The sequence below is a fragment of the Lolium rigidum genome, chromosome 7 (genome assembly GCF_022539505.1).
Source record: "Lolium rigidum isolate FL_2022 chromosome 7, APGP_CSIRO_Lrig_0.1, whole genome shotgun sequence".
Lineage (NCBI taxonomy): Eukaryota > Viridiplantae > Streptophyta > Magnoliopsida > Poales > Poaceae > Lolium > Lolium rigidum.
The window spans coordinates 71923947-71942813 of record NC_061514.1 but is presented as its reverse complement, the minus strand read 5'-3'; positions in this window follow the sequence as shown (position 1 = coordinate 71942813).

Sequence of the window (18867 nt, the reverse complement as noted above, 5' to 3'; positions counted from 1 at the left end):
GTAATGGAAAAAAGAAGAGATACGTAGCACATATGAACCACATATGGCCGAGTGGAAAATATAGCAAACATGTATCTACCAAAAAGCACGGGAAAATGCATGTACATATTTGAATGTATTACTGAGGAACAAGATGCGATTTCAAACATTGTGATTTAACTTTGAACTTGTCTGCATGTTCTTTCGTGGGGTTTAACCTAGAGATCACATCCGATGAAGAAGGGGTAGAATGGTCTTTAGTTGGCGACGAGGGTCCACTATCTAGGAAAAAGATAGAATGGGAGAAATTTGTGTTCTTTTCAGAAAATCTAGGATAGATCGCTCTCTATGGGGGAAAATGAAACATGCATCCACCCAGGAAAAAGGACGGGAAAGTATATGCACTTCCTTCTATGTATTACAGAGAAACACTTTGTGCAATTTTAAGAGTCATGAGAATAATGAGAATACCTCCCTCAAATGGATCAATATGTCAGTTATTTGTTCTTTGCTCAATGATATGCTACCATTACTTGCCTTTGTGGGTCTTTTTTGGGTGGGAGTGCTTACCTTGGAGATGCAGTATATAGAGGAGTAATGTGTGACTTTTCTTGGTAGAGAGTGGGCCGGGGAAACAGACACTGTCTATGAGTGACGAGATCCATGGTTATTTAATTTTACCCTTGTAGAATGTATGGAAGGGAAGGTTATAATGTTCTAAAACAAATCCAAAATGTGGATTGTGCTGGTTCCAAAACTTAAGGTCGGAGCAAACTCGCCATATGGTGCTAAATCACTTAGGGTTTTCCTAAGATTTTATATATTTCTACCATATCGGTATCCGTTCTAGCTCCTTTGAAAACTATATAAATAGGTTAAATTGTCATTTTGTTCCAAAATAGGTAGTGAGAAACCCCAATCTCGATATAAAGTAACTTCAAGTCATGAACATTTAATCCTTGTTCTGTTCACCGATGGACATCAAGAGAAATTAAAATGCCACGAAAGAACGGACATTGGGTCCTTTTAAGGTAAGGCCAAAACATAAAGTAAGGAGGCCGATTTTATTGATTAAAATGATGTTGTTAACCAAGATACATGTTATTTTTTAATAAAAAAACACAATATAAGTTGGTGCATAATTAGGTATGTGTAGTTTGTAAAACACACATCGTCAAGTGGGAAAATGTATCCACCTGATTTTTTTGAATATGAAATACCGACCAATGTAGCGCTTTCAAGCACCATAAGAACAAACAATGTGACCTCTCCTTCCTTTTTCTCCCACTTCATCGAAGATTCATATTTTTCACTTATTTATTCTTCCATCATTGATAATAACTTGACATGCCGTGACACTTTAAATTGAATAATCGTTTATTTTGTAGGTCTTACCTTGGACTATCGACTTTGAAGGATAACAGATATCCAAGACAGAAATAGAATGCATCATATGCTAGCATTGTTCAAATTAAATCTAGTGAGATATGGGATACTCTCAAGGAAAAAATAAACATGTATCCACTAAAAAGCGTAGGAAAAATACATTAAATCTTTTGGATGTAGTACTAATCATATCACAATTTCAAGTGTCATAAGATAAATCATGAGAGTGACACCCTCTTCCGGCAAATAGGTCTCTTTTGTTTTATTCCACCGACTATACCTTCCAAACTTTGCTAGTTCATTGTAATCATATCACAATTTTAATTTCCATAAGATAAATCATGGATGCAAGGGCGGTGGTCACCCACTTGATATTCCATCGTAGATTGTAATTTTCAAGTTGCGGGATTCTGAACTGGGTAACCTCGTCTTTTGTGGGGTTTACCCTAGAGAGCATAGCCGATGCAAAAGAGGTTGGATTCTCTTTTCTTCGTGGGAATGGAATCGATGTGGAAGGCCCACTATCATGGCAAAATACATAACGAGTGAAATGCTATGATCTTTCAAAACAAATCAAGGGTAGAGGACACTCTATACGCGAAAAGAATAGGAAACATGTATCCACCAAAAACCGTGGGAAAATACATGCACTTATTTGTATGTAGTACTAAGACACACTTGTGTGATTTGAAGCGACATATGACTAATGATGATACCGCTCTCGTGCCGGCGAGTATGTCAATTACTTGTTCTTTTCCCAACGATACAATGGCATAATTTGTCAATTTGTGACATTTTTTATAGGGTTTATGGGTCTTTTGGGAGGGCTTATCTTGAAAATGCAGTAGATGTAGGAGCAGTGTGATGCTCTTATCTTGGTATAGAGGGGAGAAAGAGGGTGTTTTCTAGGAAAATGGCGAGATCCACCATTATTTTGACCGATGTAGGATATATGGAAGAAGCAAAGGTTATGATCTCTTAAAACAAATATATAAAGTGGCATGTGCTTGTTGCAAAACCCAAGGAAGAAATAATCTTGATCGCTAGCGGGTTTCAAATCATTGATTTTTTTGTGAAACTTACTTTTTTGTCTTATTTTTTTTTTCTTGTGGAATCCACTCTAGTTTGTCCTTTCAAAAGAAAAGTAGGTAAAGCTTCTGCTTTTCTTCCAAAATAGGTGAGAAACCCAGACTAGATTCAGAGTTCAAAGCCTGGTCTTTTCTTTTGGCAAGTATGCAAGGCATACGTGTGTACAAATGTCCATTTCCTTTCTAGTACTTGGTGTCCTCAGATTAACAACTTATGATTTTGGTGCCCTTTCCTGAACTTAATCATTTGGACAGAAGTAACCAAGATTACCATGTCGATTCATTTTTAGTATTGTGGCTGGATATACTACACTGTTAGTCTGTATCGAGCGTGCTGTACTACAAAAGGAAGCCATGTCCAAGGACAAAATGGTCAAAGAACAGAGAAATGGATCTATCCTGGCCGCGTCATCATTTTCCAATAATGAAACAATGTATTTCCATACATTCTGCTCCAACTGCTTAGCGTATTACCCTGGTTTGGTAGTGGGAACATGGAATTATAGGATATGGATGGTGGAAGTGCTCTAGGCCCTGTTTGTTTGGGCTGGAGCTTGAGCTTTTACTGCTTTTGGGTCTTTAAAAGCACAAGCCCAGCCAAACACCTAACTTCTAGGCATGGGCTTCTACAAGCACTTCTCATATTTACACTTGAAGCCCATAAGCACGTCCCAGGGTACTTCCCGCAGCTTCCCGTGGCTTCTCACTTACAAAACGAACCGGTATACACCAAAATTTTGTGTTATCCCCCATCGCTCCTTTAGCCCAAAATGATATATTTTTTGCATCTTGGGAAAAAATTCAGATTCTTAGTTAATTAATATTTTATAGTAAAATCTTTTTAAATAGAAAATAATATTTTTGTTATTATTAAATAATAAGGAAAGTAATATTTTTGTTATTACTAAATAATAAGGAAAGTAATATTTTTGTTATTACTAAATAATAAGGAAAATAATATTTTTGTTATTACTAAATAATAAGGAAAATAATATTTTTGTTATTACTAAATAATAAGGAAAATAATATTTTTGTTATTACTAAATAATAAGGAAAATAATATTTTTGTTATTACTAAATAATAAGGAAAATAATATTTTTGTTATTACTAAATAATAAGGAAAATAATATTTTTGTTATTATTTTCTATTTTACATTTGACCAATCTACGAGCATCTCCAGTCGCGTCCCCCAAACGATGTCCGGACAAAGCGCCGGATTAGTCGTTTGGGGGACGTCCGGACAAAATTTTCGTTTGGAAAAGGTCCCTTTTCTAGCCACGTCCCCCAAACGCGACCTCCAAACAAAAAGTAAGTGTAAAAGTTGTGTCCGGCGTCCCCGGTAGAGACTCTATACACAGGGGATGGGCTAGGGACGCCGGACAACATTTGGAGCACGTCCGGACCGAAGCGGCCTTTGGGGCACGCGACTGGGTCGTTTTTTTTGGCCGGCGTCCCCCAAATCCCTTTGGGGGACGCTTTGGGGGACGCGACTGGAGATGCTCTACCAGCCGTCCTTGATGCAGTTCGCCAAACAACAATTTTACATTTGATCAGCCATCCAGCTCCAGCTGGATGCAGTTTGCCAAACAGCAATTTTACATTTGACCAGCCATCCAGCTCCAGCTGCTTCTCAGATCTTACCAGCTCCAGCTGCTTTTCGTTCAGCTGCAGCCCAAACAAACAGGCACCTAATCCCCCAACCTGCACATGCGTTGTGACATGTTTAATACTCCCTGCAGTTGTCAGTTACAAATATACTGCAGGGGATTTGCATATTTCTAACTAGTACGCTGTTAAGTTTTTTTTTGCAGATAACAAGTCCTGCAGTAATAACTTTTTTTTTTTGCGAAAAGTCATCCAGTAATAACTTGCTCCATAATATTTTCCTAGCAGAAACTTGCCCCATAATTTTTTTTCTAGTATTAAGTTGAATATATACACCTAGTGAGTATACACTCACTACAGGAATGGGGCTATATGCCGAGGGCCGGGAACCCTCGGCGTAGCATGCTTTGGCCCTCGGCGTAGGCTATGCCGAGGGCCGCCCTCGGCATAGCTCCTCGGCGTGTAAGTCCCTCGGCAAAGGCACTATCGCCGTCGGCGTAGCCCGGCCCTCGGCGTAGCACGCTACGCCGACGGCAAAACCCTCGGCATAGACTTTTAAAAAATTCAAATTTCCCGTTTCCAAAAAAGTTCAAAAAAAAAAATTCGAAAAAAAATTATTTTTTTCTATATGCCGACGGCAAAACCCTAGGCATAGACTTTTAAAATTTTTAAATTTTAATTTCTTTTACACAATTTTTTCGTTTTTTTTCTTTTTTTTTCTTTTTTTTTACTTGTTTATCTTTCACCCAATACACTTTTAACTCTAACTACACTTAATCTTATGTCAAACTACAATCATGGTTAAACTTCCCAGTCGGTCACCCATCCTCACACTACTCCAGCCTCAGCACGCTTAACTTCTTGGTTCCATTCGGATGAGCTTCCATTATAGAATTGACACCTCTTGTCGATAATAATAGCATATCAACCCTATTAACCCTTGAACCGTGATGCACACTTCTTTATTTTTGAATCCCAAACAATTACTTAAGTAGACAACAATGAATATATATAAGTAATAATAATATTGAATTCAAATAAAAATAAAATGATTTTATTTTTTGGTCTTTTTTCTATTTAATATTGAATAATTAATATCATTAAATCGGAAAATCAAAATTCCACAAATAATATGTCTAAATCGATCAGAAAAATGAGAGGAATCTAAATATAACATACATATCATCATTTGAACCTAAAAATTAGAGGAATCCAAATATGACGCCCAATTTGCCATGTGGCCAAAATGCCCCCTCGCGAGATGCGAAATGGCCGTATCGGGCGGGGCTGGTGCACCGTTCGCCAACACGCTAAACGGACAAAAATTAGCACATAAAGTGATGTGTTATAGACATAAAAACATTTTTTGCGGAATTTATTGAGCGACGGAAAGTGTACCCCTAGTTCAAATCCGGTCAGTTTCCAGCGGATTCGGCGGGACACCGCAGGAAGACGCATGGATTCCCAGATAGCTAGCGCGCACATATGGCATATGATATGTGGTGCGAAGGCAGTGTCCTACCACTACGCGGAGGTCTCGCGCAATACTAAAATGCGCCCCATGTAGCTGCTTCACAAAAAAACCCGTTTTGGCACCCCGAAAATGAAAAACCATCGCCCATGGGTCGGATTGGAAATCCGCTCCCGGGGCCTTGCTTCCCATCCCAAGGACCACGCACATGCCAAATATGGCCTCGTTCCGACAAACTATGCGGTGTCACGGGCCGTTTCCTACTCATTTGCCCTAAAAGCCATAGAACTCCGGACGTGATAGCCCCTGTTTGTGAAGGGTTTTCCAAAATAATTGCCGTATCCTAATTCCGACTTTTGGAGTGGTTACTAGAACACATAAAATGACGCCATGCGGCTCCGCGGGATTTTCTGACTTTGTTTAAATTGTCATTTGGCCAACACGGGCCCCCACGGAGATGCGGTATGTCCGTACCGGCGTGTCTGGTGCACCCGTTTACCATCGCGCTAAACGGACAAAAATTGGCACATAAATTGATATGTCATAGACCTAAAAACATTTTTTTCGGAATTTATTGAGTGACGAAAAGTGTAGCCCTAGTTCAAATCCGGTCACTTTCCAGCGGATTCGGCGGGACACCGCAGGAAGCCGCATGGATTTCCAGATAGCTAGCGCGCACATATGGCATGTGATATGTGGTGCGAAGGCGGTGTCCTACCACTACGCAGAGGTCTCGCGCAATACTAAAATGCGCCTTATGTAGTTCCTTCACAAAAAAACCCGTTTTGGCACCCCGAAAATGAAAAAACCATCGCCCATGGGTCGGATTGGAAATCCTCTCCCGGGGCCTTGCTTCCCATCCCAGGTACCACGCACGTGCCAAATATGGCCTCGTTCCGACAAACTATGCGGTGTCACGGGCCGTTTCCTACTCATTTGCCCTAAAAGCCATAGAACTCCGGACGTGATAGCCCTGTTTGTGAAGGGTTTTCCAAAATAATTGCCGTATCGTAATTCTGACTTTTGGAGTGGTTACTAGGACACATAAAATGACGCCATGCGGCTCCGCGGGATTTTCTGACTTTGTTTAAATTGTCATTTGGCCAAAAGGGCCCCCACGGAGATGCGGTATGGCCGTACCGGGCGCGCTGGTGCACCCGTTTACCATCGCGCTAAACGGACAAAAATTAGCACATAAAATGATATGTCATAGACCTAAAAACAATTTTTGCGGAATTTATTGAGCGACGGAAAGTGTAGCCCTAGTTCAAATCCGGTCACTTTCCAGCGGATTCAGCGGGACACCGCAGGAAGCCGCATGGATTCCCAGATAGCTAGCGCGCACATATGGCATGTGATATGGGGTGCGAAGGCGGTGTCCTACCACTATGCAGAGATCTCGCGCAATACTAAAATGCGCCCCATGTAGTTCCTTCACAAAAAAAAACCTGTTTTGGCACCCCGAAAATGAAAAAACCATCGCCCATGGGTCGGATTGGAAATGCGCTCCCGGGGCATTGCTTCCCATCCCAGGAACCACACACGTGCCAAATATGGTCTCGTTCCGACAAACTATGCGGTGTCACGGGCCGTTTCCTACTCATTGCCCTAAAAGCCATAGAAATCCGGACTTGATAGCCCTGTTCGTGAAGGGTTTTCCAAAATAATTGTCGTATCCCAATACCATCTTTTGGAGTGGTTACTAGGACACATAAAATGATGCCATGCGGCTCCGCGAGATTTTCTGACTTCGTTTAAATTGCCATCGGCTAAAACGGGAACACTGAGAACATATAAGAAAGTGATTGAATTGTTTCTATGTTAACATGTTATTCTACATGATTCAAATATGCATGATTTTGACATAAACGGATAGAGGATGTTTTTCTGAACATTTTGATACCTCATACGCATTTTTCGACATCATATGAATTAGTTATGATTTTTACAAAATTAGACAAATTTGAAAAATAGCCTACGCCGAGGGTGGCCGTCGGCGTAGCCCTGTCTATGCCTAGGGCCAAAGATATGCCGAGGGCTGCCCTCGGCGTAGAGGTCGCTACGCCGACGGCCACGTTTCGCCGAGTGTTGAAAGGGCAGGCTGGCCTGGCCGAGCCATACGCCGACGGCCCCGACTTTTGGCCGTCGGCGTATAGCCTGGCCCTCGGCATAGCCTCCCATTCCTGTAGTGACTGGAGTTATGAATCAATGACTGCGTCCCAAACAATTGCGAGCGTATATGCATTTTTTTACCATATCACTGCTTCGATAATAAACCACCACGTCTTGCGAGGATTGAGTATCCTAATGTACTCCTGTGACGTATTTGCAGACGATAACAGGCAGGCAGTACTACTTAAATCGATCTAGTGGTGATCAGGTGATAGATATAATAATGCCTCGACGTTGCATCAGAAATTTCAGCAATTTGCCTTGCAAAAGAAACGGAACACGCATATTTGCACGTCTCGGGGCAAAATTACGAACATATGATAAAGCTGGTCATACCATGTGGACATTATTTTGGTCTTGTTTGATCATCCAGGCGGGTCCAGGGAAAAGTTCGGTCACGAACTCACGATGGCCACGCTAGCCGAATCGGGGGTGCTTACGGCTGCATCTTACACCGAACAAGAACTGTACTACCTCCGTTTTGATGAATAAGATGCACGTGATTTCGAGGCGAACTTTAACGGAAAAAAAAGTAAACATGAGAGTTGGGTGTAAATGAGCTGCAAAAAAAAGACAGGTCATATAGGCTACAATATCTGAAATCTCAAGTCCTGTTTGAAACTATTATTGCTAGTTGAGATAGAGTTAGAGCGGCTTATAAGGATGTTGTTTTAGCTCTTACAAGTGGGTGAGAAAAAATAAGGAGTTCACTCATACTCCTCCTCCATCGCCGCTCACATCGCACATGTGTCGCTTTTCGTGAATCGAGTTTGAGTTAGACACCTGTTTTATGAAAGACGTCGAGATCCTGCATGGGGAGATGACCGATAATGTTTTGGGGGAACATCTAGGCGTGACTACTCGTTGTTGTTAGATTTCTTCATTGTGGGTTCGCCTGCTTCCTCAACAGATCCGACGACTTCGACAATACCATGAGCAAAACAATAACTATGGTGATGTTGTTGCTGGAGCGACCTCCCTGCTCGCAATGTATGTGCTACTCATCTCCTACCTTGCACTATTACTTGCTCCATATTCGAATCTGCTATGTACTTAGTCTGTTGTTTATGGATAAGTACGTTAGTGCATATGTGATGTTATTTTTAGTAATTAAATTCATTTGGAAATTACCTAATAATATAATAATCCAAAAATATTATATGCCTAAGCAATTTTCACTGTCTAGTTTGCTGCTACGCTCAAACCGAACCATTTACGGATCTCATTTTAAGAGATTGCAGACTAAAACCATCGTGTGGCTCACTGCTATGGCCGTGCACTAGGTTTCGGCTGGTAATCGTAGAGGCATGAGGGTAAAACATCCAAGGAGGCAACTGTACTCTTTGTGGGTGTCTTTCTAAGTATGATTGGAGACAAGTTGGTTGATTCTTATCTGCACACCCGAGATCGAAAGGAAATGTGGGATGCACTGGATCGTGAGATGCACTAGACCCTAAGTTCAGTTGATGCCGATGCCAGAGGCAAACTGTATGCTACGGAGCAGTTCAACGATTATAGGATGGTTGAAAACCGATCGGTAGTTGAACAAGCTCATGAAATAAAGATCGCGACAAGGGAATTCGAGCTCCTCAAGTGTGTGCTACCGGTAGTTTTTTCGGGATGCATTGTCGCTAAGCTTCCCGCTTCGTGGAGTAACTTTGCCACTTATGTGAAATATCAGAAGCATGAGTTCTTTGTTGAAAATATCATTAACTCTTTAGATGTAGAAGACAAGGCGAGGGGAAAGACAAATACACTGGTTGAACTGAGGGGCGTTCTGCAGTCAATATGGTGCATAAAAATGCCTACAAGTTCAAGGGAAATAACAAAGTCTCCCAGGCTACTAACTTCGAGAAGAAGGAGAAACGAAGAAGAAAGAACCTTGTTGGATTTGCGATGATATTGGCCATTGGGCCAATCGATGTCCGAAAGTAAGGGATCGATGTCCGAAAGTAAGGGGAAGAAAGGTCAACAAGCTAGACATAATTCTAATTCTGTCGACATGATCGCTCGCAACACAGCGAAAGGAACTTTAGGGCACATTAATTTATTACCTACTATTCTTTTCGCTTTCAGTCCACAAAATGGTGGGTTGATACGGGTGCTAATATTCATGTGTGTGCTGACATCTTCATGCTTACCTCTTATCGGATCTTAGGTTGCTCTGTCGAGGGGGAATGAGTTACATGCTACTATTCTTGGTCTTGGCAGAATAGATCTAAAGTTTACTTTGAGCAAGTTCATGCAATTAAAGAAAGTCATGCATGCCACTTCTATCAAGAAGAATCCCGTAGTGGCTCCCGTCTAATATTGATTTAAGTTGGTGTTTGAGTCCAATAAAGTTGTATTGTATAAGTATGGAAGTTTTGTTGGAAACGGCTATGAATGCAAAGGCATGTCTCGCTTCTCTTTGGAAGACTTCTCTGATAATATTGTGAACCATGTATGTACTACTGTTGATGATATTAATGTATGGCATCCACGACTTTGTCATATTAATTTTGATTGTATGTCGCGGCTTGCTGGTATGAGTTTAATTCCAAATTTCACCTTAGTCAAATAACCTAAGTGTCATGTTTGTGAACAAGCAAAGCAGCCTTGCAATCATGCGAAGGAAAGGAACTTGCCACCTCTAGAACTTATACATTTTGATCTATGTGAGATGAATCGTGTCTTGACAAAAGGTGAAAAGAAATATTTCATGATTTTAATTGATGATTCCACTAGGTACATCTCTGTATCTCCTGAAGAATAAAGATGAAGCTCTTGATTTCTTTAAAATATATAACGCTAAAGTTGAAAATCAACCTGAAAGAAAGATAAAAGGGTTATATCTGATCGTGGTGGAGATTACTTTTCTAGTTTAATTTATTCTGAATGAAACATGGTATAATACATGAGAGGACGCCTTCCAATTATCGAATTCAATGGGATGGCGGAAAGAGAAAAACTAGACTCTAACAGTTTTGGTTAACTCCATGTTAGAAGTTGCCGGCTTATCAAAGGAATGGTGGGGGAATACTATATTGACTTTGTGGCATGTCCTAAGCTGTGTTCCAACGAAGAATAAAGAGATTACCCCATTTTAGGAATGGGAAAAGAAAAGGTCAACACTCTGTTACCTATGAATTTGAGAACATGAGGCTGTTTGGCGAAAGTGAATTTGCCAATCAGCAAGAAAGCTTGAATCAAAAATCTTGGATTGTGCCTTTCTTGGATATGCTTGATACATTGCAAACGTATCTATAATTTTTGATGCTCCATGCTTGTTTTACACCAATTGATATATGTTTTGTTTACACTTCGTGGCATTTTTATGCATTTTCTGGAACTAACCTATTAACAAGATGCTACAGGGCAAGTTCTTGTTTTCTGCTGTTTTTGTATTTCAGAAAAGTTGTCCTGGAAATATTCTCGGAATTGGAGGAAACAAAAGGCAAAGTTCCTATTTTGCTATCACAAAGATGGAGTCTAAAGAGGAGTCCACCCCTAGGCGCGGGCACCCGCCTGGCTGCGCCTAGGCATGGTGTGGGCCTCCCGGGCGCCCACCGACATCGCCCTTTCGCCTATAAATTGACATCCCCAGGAAAAACCTAAAGACCAGAGCCTCCATCCATGAAAAGTTCCGTAGCCGTCTCCATCGTCGACCCTAGTTCGGGAGGATTCTGAGGCTCTTCCTGGCACCCTGCCGGAGAGGGAGATCATCACTGGATGCCTCTTCATCACCATGCCTGCCTCCGAAGTGATGTGTGAGTAGTTCATCTTTGGACTACGGGTCCATAGCAGTAGCTAGATGGTTGTCTTCTCCTCCTTACGCTTCATGTTTAGATCTTGTGAGCTGCCTAACATGATCAATATCATCTTTATATAATGATACATGTTGTGTTTGTTGGGATCCGATGAATGTTGAATACTATGATTGAGTTGATTATAGATCTGTTTTATATGTTATTTGTGATCTTGCATGCTCTCTATTGCTAGTAGATGATCTTGCCAAGTATGTGCTTGTGACTCCAAGAGGGAGTATTTATGCTCGATAGTGGGTTCATGCCTCTAGAAATCTGGGAGAGTCACAATAACTCCTAAGGTTGAAGATGTGTTGTTGCTATACTAGGGAGAAAACAACAATGTTTTATCCAAGGAGAATTTTATTATTTACTTTACACTCTTTACTTAATGCAATAATCTGTTGCTTGCAACTTCATACCCGAAGTTGTTCGGATGATATCCTGAGGGTGGATTATTAGTCATAGATGCAGTTGGATTACGGTCTATGAATCTTGTTGTAATGCCCAATGAATCTCATAGTAATCATCTTGTCATGTATGGTCTTTATTGTGTTAATTGCCTAGCTGTAATTTATTTACCTAGCATGTTATTTATCTTTATGGAAAGACACCTCTAGTGAACTGTGGACCCCGGTCCTTTCTTTTGCACTGATAAAACCACCTACTGCAAATACCTGTTATGTTTCCTTACTGCAAGCACTGTTATCTTTATTTCACTGCAAACAAACATCACTTTTCACACTATACGTGTAATCCTTTGTTTTCAGCAAAATCAGTGAGATTGACAACCTCATTGTAAGTTGGAGAAAAGTAATTTGGTTATGTTGTGTGCAGGTTCCATGTTGTTGCTGACACCGGTAGTGCGCCCTGCCAAAGTCAGCCAGCAACAACCTTCAGAAGTGATTTCTTTCTCCTACTAGTCGATTAAACCTTGGTTTCTTTCTGAGCGAAAACTTTTTGTTGTGCTCATGATACCTTCCTTTTGGGGTTTCCCAACTGCATTACTCTGCACAACATCAAGCTTTTCTGGCGCCGTTGCTGGGGAGAAAGAGGATTTCTGCAAGGGAGTCTCTCATCTCCAATCTCTTTACTTTGTTATTGTGTTGCTTAGTTTATTTTAATTTTTCTTGTTTGCTTCTTTTTATCAAAAACACAAAAATAGTCATTTTATAGTTGTTATTTTTTTCTTTATTTTTAGCTCATTATGTTGATCCTTAAGTACGTTCTGAAAGACTTATTAATAGGTAGTGGTTCTATAATTGGGAGAGATAACATTGAAGAATTCTTTAATCATGTTAGTAAGCACAAAGATATTGAGGATAGATCCTTAGTAGAACTTGCTCCTAATTATGAAACTGCTGCAGCTTATTTAGTTCAAATGTTGGAGGCTAGGTTTGTTAACCTTAACCCCATAATGAAGCAAATGTTTATTAAACTTCATGAAGTTGAGGATGATGAAAAGAGAGATTTTATTCTGAAAACTTTGCTTAAAGAATTTGGCGATGTTGTTATAGAAGTTAGGAAAGTCTTTGATCGGTTTAAGATGCTAGGCTCATGTGTAGATGTTATTGGTACACTTGAAAACATAGACAAAACCAAGCCTAAAAATAGGAAGGAAATCAAAATACCAATATCTTTCATATTCGTAGGAGTGCATGAAGCTTTGGAAAAGAATTTTGATTGGATCGTTCATGAAAGTAGTGAACCCAAGACTGTTGAGAGGGTCTTCTAAAACTTACATGGATAAAATTCAATTCCTTGTTGAAAAGACTTCTAGCATTAATCTCGATGCTTCTTCACTTGAAATACTTGATTTAAACTTTTTGTGCCTAGCTGAATGGCGTTAAAGAAAAGCACTCTTGGGACCATATTTTATTTCTGTAATTTTTCTTTTGTTGAGTATTGGAAGTTGTTATATCTTTAATAACCTCTCCTTATTTTTTTATTTCATTTTTGTTCCAAGGATAGCCTCTAATAGGAAGAAGGTAAGATTTGGGAAAGTTGTTGTCCCGAAACAGATTCTGTGCTGCCACCAAACAAATTATCATTCTCAGCCAGAACATCGGATTGATCTGAAATTTTTTGACCACCTGCCCCGAGTTATTATTTAACTTTCATTAGTTTTGCACTTTTCGATTATAGCAACAGAGGATTTTCAAAAAAAATGGATCTCTACCTGCTGTTCCGTTTTGACAGATTTCTGCCACTATTTGCTTTTGCCTCTTAATCTTTTTATTTTTGGGTTCTATTGAGAGAAAGAGCTTGAAACTTCATGGAGCCCCCATATGTGGTTATGGTAATTAATGACAATCTCTATGGACTAATGTTTTCATTGAGTTATATTTGTAGGAGTTGTCCATAGGCAATGCTTGAACCATATGTTGGCTTCAAGGTTGCATTAAGAAGAAATTGATGAAGGCACTACTAGGAAAAAGGCAATCAGTGGCGCACCACATATAGCCTTCAGTGGCGCACTAGTGGTACGCCACTGCTAACTCCTAGTAGTGGCGCACTAGGGGTGCGCCACTACTAGCCTGGATACCAGTGGCGCACTGCGTGGTGCGCCATTGACATGTCCAGCAGTGCGCCACTATTACTCCAAAGTGGTGCGCCACTGTTGGTCAGTGGCAGTGCGCCACCACTGTCTAGGCGAGGTGCGCCACTACTACCATTTTGCGTGCGCCACTGTTTCAGCGAGGTGGTGCGCCACTGCTGCGTGTGGACGTGCGCCACTGCTGTCTCCGGGACGTGCGCCACCTGCTGAGGTTCCCGGTGCGCCACTGCTAGTCTCGGAGGGGATCACAGGGCAGTGCGCCACTGGATCCAGCGCAGTGCGCCACTGCTACTTAGTGGACGTGCGCCACTGATGGGCCACTAGTGCGCCACTGCTACGATTTTGATTTTTTTGTATCCTGGCAGGTATTTATACATGTTGTATATCACAGTACAATAGCACAATACATGATATATAACTGATAACCCACAAGTATAGGGGATCACGGCAGTCTTCGAGGGAAGTAAAACCCAAATTTATTGATTCGACACAAGGGGAGGTAAAGAATACTTATAAGCCTTAACAACTGAGTTGTCAATTCAGCTGCACCTGGAAAAGCACTAGTAACGAGGGTGATGTGAAAGTAGCGATGATATGAGAGCAGTAGTAACAGATAACACAGCAGCGAGTAATAGTAATATGAGAGCAATGGCACCGAGAAAATAGTTGATACTACTTCCAATGTCATGTAGAACGAGTATATGATGATGAAAGATGGACCGGAGTTCCCAGCTATCTACACTAGTGGCAACTCTCCAATAACAAGTGTTGGGTGAACAAATTACAGTCGGGCAATTGATAGGATTGAAATAGCATTAAGACAGAACATCAAGATCATTAATCATGTAGGCATGTTTTCCATATATAGTCATACGTGCTCGCAATGAGAAACTTGTACAACATCTTTTGTCCTACCAGCCGGTGGCAGCCGGGCCTCTAGGGAATCTACTGGAAATTAAGGTACTCCTTTTAATAGAGCACCGGAGCAAAGCATTAACACTCGGTGAAAACATGTGATCCTCATATCTAAGCCTTTCCATCCGAGTTGTCCCAATTTCCGTCACTTTGGGGCCTTTGGTTCCGGACATAGACATGTGCATACAACTTGTAGATACAATCTAAGCAATAAGTATAGAGCTCAAATCTAAGATCATGCCACTCGGGCCCTAGTGACAAGCATTAAGCATAACAAGATTGCAGCAACAATAACTTCATAAACTTTGTAGATAGACAATCATAATGTAACAATCCATCGGATCCCGACAAACACAACACCGATTACATCATATGAATCTCAATCATGTAAGGCAGCTCATGAGATCATTGTATTGAAGTACATGGGGGAGAGAATACCAACTAGCTACAGCTAGAACCCGTAGTCCATGGGGGAACTACTCACGGAGCATGATGGAGGCGATGGTGTCGATGGAGATGGCTTCCGGGGGCACTTCCCCGTCCGGCGAGGTGCCGGAACGAGAGACTTCGTCCCCCGAAACGAAGTTTCGCGATGGTGGCGGCGCCCCTGGAGTCTTTCTGGAGTTTCGTCAATTGGTACTGCGTTTTTAGGTCGAAAGGGCTTAAATAGGCGAAGAGGCGGCGCAGGAGGGGCGACAGGGTGGCCCCACACCCGGCCGGCGCGGCCAGGGTGTAGCCCGCGCGGCCCACTCGTGTGGTGGCCCCCGGCTCTCCTCCGACTCTCCTTCGGTGTTCGGATGCTTCCGGGAAAAATAGGATGTTTGGCGTTGATTTCGTCCAATTCCGAGAATATTGCCCGAACAGCCTTTACGGAACCAAAAACAGCAGTAAAACAGGAACCGGCACTTGTGGCATCTTGTTAATAGGTTAGTTCCGGAAAACGCATAAAAACATTATAAAGTGCAAGCAAAACATGTAAGTATTGTCATAAAATAAGCATGGAACATCAGAAATTATGGATACGTTGGAGACGTATCAGCATCCCCAAGCTTAGTTCTTACTCGTCCTCGAGTAGGTAAACAATAAAAAGAATAATTTCTGTAGTGACATGCTACTTACATAACCTTGATCATACTATTACAAAGCACATGAGATGAATGAAGTGACTCAAGGCAATAATCTATAGTTGCTAACAAATAGATAACATATAGCAAAACTTTTCATGAAGAGTACTTTCAAGACAAGCATCAAAAGTCTCGCACAAGAGTTAACTCATAAAGCAATAGATTCAAAGTAAAGGCATTGAAGCAACACATAGGAAGATTTAAGTTTCAGCAGTTGCTTTCAACTTTCAACATGCATATCTCATGGATAATTGTCAACACAAAGTAATATGATGAATGCAAATAAGCAAGTATGTAAGAATCAATGCACAGTTGACACAAGTGTTTGCTTCTAAGATGGAAGGAAGTAGGTAAACCGACTCAACATAAAGTAAAAGAATGGCCCTTCGCGAGAGGAAGCATTGATTGCTATATTTGTGCTAGAGCTTTGGTTTTGAAAACATAAAGAGAGCATAAAAGTAAAGTTTTGAGAGGTGTTTGTTGTTGTCAACGAATGGTAGTGGGCACTCTAACCCCCTTGCCGGACAAACCTTCAAAGAGCGGCTCCCATTTTATTTTATTTTTGGGTGGCACTCCTTCCAACCTTTCTTTCACAAACCATGGCTAACCGAATCCTCGGGTGCCTGCCAACAATCTCATACCATGAAGGAGTGCCCTTTTATTTTGTTTTATTATGATGACACTCCTCCCCACCTTTGCTTTCTCAAGCCATGGCTAACCGAATCCTTCGGGTGCCGTCCAACAATCACATACCATGGAGGAGTGTCTATTTTGGTTAATTAATTTGGGATCGGGAATCCCATTGCCAGCTCTTTTTGCAAAATTATTGGATAAGCGGATGAAGCCACTAGTCCATTGGTGAAAGTTGCCCAACAAGATTGAAAGATAAACACCACATACTTCCTCATGAGCTATTAAACATTGACACAAATCAGAGGTGATAAATTTTGAATTGTTTAAAGGTAGCACTCAAGCAATTTACTTTGGAATGGCGGAGAAATACCATGTAGTAGGTAGGTATGGTGGACACAAATGGCATAGTGGTTGGCTCAAGGTTTTGGATGCACGAGAAGCATTCCCTCTCGGTACAAGGCTTTGGGCTAGCAAGGTTATTCGAAGCAAACACAAGTATGAACCGGTACAACAAAACTTACATAAGAACATATTGCAAGCATTATAATACTCTACACCTGTCTTCCTTGTTGCTCAAACACTTTTACCAGAAAATATCTAGACCTTAAGAGAGACCAATCATGCAAACCAATTTCAACAAGCTCTACAGTAGTTCTCCACTAATAGGTTTAAACTAGATGAAAAAACTTAATTATGATCTACTTGAGAGCTCAAAACAATTGCCAAGTGTCAAATTATTCAAGACAATATGAGGCATTTTCTGTTTCCAACCAAATAACCATAAGTGATGTAGCTTCCAACTTTTATCATTGAACATTAAAAGTAAAGCGAAGAACAAGTGTTCATATGAAAAAGCGGAGCGTGTCTCTCTCCCAAACAAGGATTGCTAGGATTTGATCTTATTCAAACAAAAACAAAAACAAAAACAAAAACAAAAACAAACAGACGCTCCAAGCAAAGTACATAAGATGTGACCGAATAAAAATATAGTTTCAAGAGAAGAAACCTGATAATTTTTTGATGAAGAAGGGGATGCCTTGGGCATCCCCAAGCTTAGATGCTTGAGTCTTCTTATAATATCCAGGGATGAACCATGGGGGCATCCCCAAGCTTAGACTCTTCACTCTTCTTGATCATAGTATATCATCCTCCTCTCTTGACCCTTGAAAACTTCCTCCACACCAAACTCGAAACAAACTCATTAGAGGGTTAGTGCATAATTAAAAATTCACATGTTCAGAGGTGACACAATCATTCTTAACACTTCTGGACATTGCCCAAGGCTACTGGAAGTTAATGGAACAAAGAAATCCATCCAACACAGCAAAAAAAGGCAATGCGAAATAAAAGGCAGAATCTGTCAAAACAGAACAGTCCTTAAAGACGAATTTTAAAGAGGCACCAGACTTGCTCAGATGAAAATTCCCAAATTGAATGAAAGTTGCGTACATATCTGAGGATCACTCACGTAAATTTGCATAATTTTCTGAGTTACCTACATAGAATTAGGCCCAGATTCGTGACAGCAAGAAATCTGTTTCTGCGCAGTAATCCAAATCTAGTATGAACCTTACTATCAAAGACTTTACTTGGCACAACAATGCGATAAAAATAAGATAAGGAGAGGTTTCTACAGTAGTAACAACTTCCAAGACAAAAATATAAAATAGAGGTACTGTAGCAAAATAAACACATGGGTTATCTCCCAAGAAGTTCTTTCTTTATAGCCATTAAGATGGGCTCAGCAGTTTTAGTGATGCACTCGCAAGAAATAAGAGTTGAAGCAAAATAGTATCAAAAAGAAAATTCAAAACACATTTAAGTCTAACCCACTTCCTATGCATAGGAATCTTGTACACAAATAAATTCATGAAGAACAAAGTGACAAGCATAAGAAGATAAAACGAGAGTAACTTCAAAATTTTAAGCATATAGAGAGGTGTTTTAGTACCATGAAAATTTCTACAACCATATTTTCCTCTCTCATAATAATTTTCAGTAGCTTCATGAACAAACTCAACAATATAACTATCACATATAGCATGTTTCTCATGATCCATAAACACATAATTTTTATCAAGCTCAAAAATAGTGGGATCAAAACTTTCAAACACACTTTTATCAATAATATAACAAGATGGTTGATCAAT